Source organism: Lolium perenne, chromosome 4, assembly GCF_019359855.2.
Source record: "Lolium perenne isolate Kyuss_39 chromosome 4, Kyuss_2.0, whole genome shotgun sequence".
NCBI lineage: Eukaryota > Viridiplantae > Streptophyta > Magnoliopsida > Poales > Poaceae > Lolium > Lolium perenne.
In genome coordinates, this window is record NC_067247.2 from 285,267,115 (window position 1) to 285,271,364 (window position 4,250).

At 43.5% G+C, this 4,250-nt stretch overlaps 1 long non-coding RNA gene across 2 annotated transcripts; it reads left to right on the forward strand.

The window, feature by feature from the left end:
• Nucleotides 1-675: 675 nt before the first annotated feature.
• LOC127295640 (uncharacterized) lies at nt 676-3,454 on the forward strand. 2 transcript variants are annotated; one of them, XR_007847971.2, is made up of 6 exons: nt 676-1,317; nt 1,423-1,815; nt 1,893-2,617; nt 2,697-2,807; nt 2,921-3,040; nt 3,225-3,454. It is a non-coding gene; the product is annotated as an uncharacterized lncRNA (long non-coding RNA). The 2 variants fall into 2 exon arrangements; XR_007847970.1 differs by having other exon boundaries at nt 677-1,317; nt 2,905-3,040.
• Nucleotides 3,455-4,250: the final 796 nt, after the last annotated feature.

The following is a 4,250-nucleotide window of genomic DNA, read 5'->3' on the forward strand; positions in this document are numbered from 1 at the left end:
CATTGCACAAAGCTACTGAAAGTTAATGGAATCGAAAAATCCATCAAGCATAGCAAAACAGGCAATGCGAAATAAAAGGCAGAATCTGTCAAAACAGAACAGTTCGTAAAGACGAATTTTATTGAGGAACCAGACTTGCTCAAATTAAAATTCTCAAATTGAATGAAAGTTGCGTACATATCTGAGGATCACTTACGTAAATTGGCATAATTTTTTGAGTTACCTACAGAGAATTAGGCCCAGATTCGTGACAGCAAAGAAATCTATTTCTGCGCAGTAATCCAAATCTAGTATGAACCTTACTATCAACGACTTTACTTGGCACAACAATGCACAAAACTAAGATAAGAAGAGGTTGCTACAATAGTAACAACTTCCAAGACTCAAATATAAAATAAAAGTACTGTAGTAAAAACATGGGTTGTCTTCCATAAGCGCTTTTCTTTAACGCCTTTTAGCTAGGCGCAGAAAGTGTGTATCAAGTATTATCAAGAGACGAAGTGTCAACATCATAATTTGTTCTAATATATTTACTATATATCAAAGCTGAACCTGTTTGCCGTTACCACATCGTTTTGGTAACTGTTCACGCACACTTTTACTCCAATCAGAGATGGACGCGTAGATATCTATAGTACCGCATCTTACAGTGGCAGTGCTAGGGAAAGCTCCCGATTTTTCTTTGTTTGGTATAATGAGTGGTTATTTCGTATCCGATTTCACGGGTGCACTTAAGTGGAGTTAAAAGGTGCCGATCTATGCGTCTCCTCTGGAAACCTCCAGATCTCCACCGCCTCCGACCTCCACCGCTTCCCAAAAAAAACACAGCCTAAGCCCCAGCCTGTCTCTCCATCGATCCTCGCGTCATGGCGTGTATGCCGCGGCCTGCGTCGCCGTTCCCTCTCCCAGCAGGGTCCATCGCCGTCAGGCCACCCGCCAGGCCGCCATCTGCGGACCGCATCGACGCCCATCGCCGTCAGGCCACCCGCCAGGCCGCCATCTGCTGACCGCATCGACGCCGTCGTCGAGGCGGTTGGAAGCGCGGATGAGTTTATTGGGAGGAGTTGATTGCAGCTAATCCTCTAGATTTTTCTGCATGTGGTGCAGCCCAAGGCAGGGAGTTTATTGGGACGAGCTGATTCCGTCTAATTTTCTAGATTTTCCTGGACATGATGGAGCCTGCAGGAGGAGGTCAGCCTCAGCGGCTGCAAGTTGGAGCCCGGGCTACTGCCTGCGCGTTCGAGTCTTGCGTGGTGCCAGCTGCGGCGATTACGTTGACGGCTTCCATTCTTCGCGCCCAATAGAAGTAGCAGCAAGGTAGGTACTACAAGTTTCAGTATTTTCTAAGATTGGATAAAAGAGATATAGGATGAAAATCTCAAATCGTGTGGATTTTTGGTGTGTGATTGGGTTTTGAGGAAGATGGACGGGACCTCCATCCTAGGGAATACTACCGACTACATGGAGCAGCTAGAGATGCTCCGGCTTCCTGACCCCTGATCCCGCCGGCTGGTTCGCCATGTTCCCGTTTGATGATCAGAAGCCCCGCCGCCTACTCCGGATTCGTGAGCTCAGAGGACCATGGCTGCAGAGGAAATCATACTGGAGCGGCGCACACATGGAGGGGGTCTGGCAGTGGCTGCCCACAGGGCCGGTACTCCATGAGCGGCTGCTCCATGCTAGGCCATGGATATACCTTGAGAGTTGTTGCGCTGTGCTTGGTCGCCGCGGCTCGGCCATGAGTCTAGAGGTGACCAAGCCATCGATTGGATGGGGCAAAATGCCCTTTCCCAATCCCTTATAGCAAAGGACACGGTGAGCTAGCTCTCCTTTGAGACCCAACAAAAAAAATCTTGGATTGATCCTGGAATCTTATTTTGTTCTGTTTTCAGATAGGTTTTGCGGTCTCCCAAAAGATCATCTCTGCAGAGTCTCAACTACATACCAAACTATGTATCTAAGCTGTTTCACCGCTGTTTCAGTATGTTACTGTGGTTCTGTTAAGCTTTTTAATTCTACGGTCTCTCCTGAAGAGAGGCAGGATCTAGCGGTGTTTGCATAGTGGGTTCTCAATGCAAGAACGGAATTGTACTAATCACTCCCAAAGGAGGGAAGCTACCCCTTCTTAGATTTTTATACCACCCAATATGATATTGTAACCTGATTCTCGCCATGTTTCTGCTATTGTTAATGCAATATATGATTAATTTTCTGGAAATTATTCCGATCCATCTTATCTGGCACAGCGTGCTATAGGTTGTCCTACTAATAATGTAGCCAATGCCATAAATGGTGTGGTTTCCTCTAGAAATTGACAAGATATATACTTAATGGAGATTAAGTACTGTACCAGTATTTGAGATTTTGAATGATCTTCCATGACATATTCCCTGATGGAGATTAACCACTGTACTGTATTTCAGATTCTCAACCATCTGCTTGCTACCGTTCAGATAACGTTTTCCTTTGCTTGAAGGTGAGCTGATTCTAACTTTGACCTCAAGCTGCTCCCGCCCTTGAGAGGTGAATTGTCATTTCTATAGGGTTCACAAGTAATTTGTTCAACTATAATACAGTAGCCAGTGCATGAGACAGAGATAAGGCATCACTGCATCAGGTAGCTATATTCACCACAATTTAAGAATTTATTTCTTCAGGAATCATTGCTTAATTTCCTCACAAACATCTTTCTGCAGCTACAGTTTTTTTGTGTCGTACACACGAATTAAAGGGCCATGTTTCAAAGTATTACTCCAGTGTTCAACTACGGGCTGATTTCAAGATGGTTTTTGCCTGCAACAGGACAGGTAATGTACTAACTTCAGTAGCAGAGGGCTCAAAACTTTCCAATTAATTTTCCGAATAACTTATATCATGTTCTCCAGCTAACTCAGTGGATTATAGAACTTGCTATTTTCAGGTCAAGCGCTACGTCAGATCTGTTAGAAAATAGAGCACCCTGTCGGAACATTATGTGGTCATGTAAGGCGAACTAATTACTAAAATGGTGCCATCTACTAAGTCTGCATAGATTTTTCGAGTAAGCGTTTTTGTATAATAAGGATTTGTTGTTGATGCTTTATAGAGTACAGCGCGTGCCACATTTATCCGCCTATTGCAGCTGCCAAATGGAGTTAGCTTCTTTTTAGAAAAGATCCATGCTTTCAGTATGTATACACTGCATGCTTACTGAATTAATGTTGTTTTATGTCCTTCCTTTTCAGGATCTTTTTCAGCTCCACCAACCTAGATAGGTGCTTATCCTTCCGCTGTATGGTAGTGCCTTGTGCTGAAGCTTTTTGTTATAACAGTACAGCAGTGGTGAGGTTTTTTTTTTATTGCCAGCGCTAAAATTGCAGGCTTCTATGTCTCTTATATTGATAGTTAGTTCTAAAGAGTTTGTGCAGCCGGTAGTCGGAACTGGAGTCTTTTGGAATGACACGTTGTTTCTGTACACATGTGTGCTCTGCAACTCCACCATCTCCTGTTTAAACCGTACCCCAACTCTTTATGCTGGCTTACTACATAGCAAAAGCTGTGGTACCATGGTTAATCTAACTATATATCACTGAATGATGTTGTCTACCTTCATTGTTCAAGATTTTCATCTATATCACCAACGTTTTTAACTCCCTATTGGACAAGAAACGAAGAACTGGCGATTTTTAGATGCCGAGATGAGAGGGAAACATTGGAGATAGTTCTTACATATGTGTGGTTTCTAGATAAAGAATGATAAACAAAATACAGGAAGAAATTTGAAGTTCAATTCATGCGCGGAATCATGGCACAATCTAACAACCGAGTGATCTACCTCTTACTGCCAAGAAGAATCAGCTGAAAACGTCAAAAGAACATAAAACATTTGAAGAGTGATAAATAGATAGAGCCAGTGTGTTTCACAGAAGCTTTCCCTCTAATTTCTCCCCTTTCATGGAGCGAGAGGGTAAAGAGGAGAACACACTTTTGTGATTCCTACCAACAAAGAAAATAAAACAGAAGAACGACACTCAGCTCTTAGCTAGAATTATGTGTTTGTATGATAACAGGGTAGTGGCACGGTGGCAACCCATGCACATTAAAACATTGAAAGGGTATAGGCCTAGCGACTAATGTTATCCTCTTGCAATGTTAGGATGACCAAATCTTGCAACCCTAAATGGATGACAGGAGATTGCACCTGCAAGCATGCTCAGCGACTCAATCGATATCAAACTGGAGCGTCGGCGGCGTGTCTGAAGAAGCTGTGG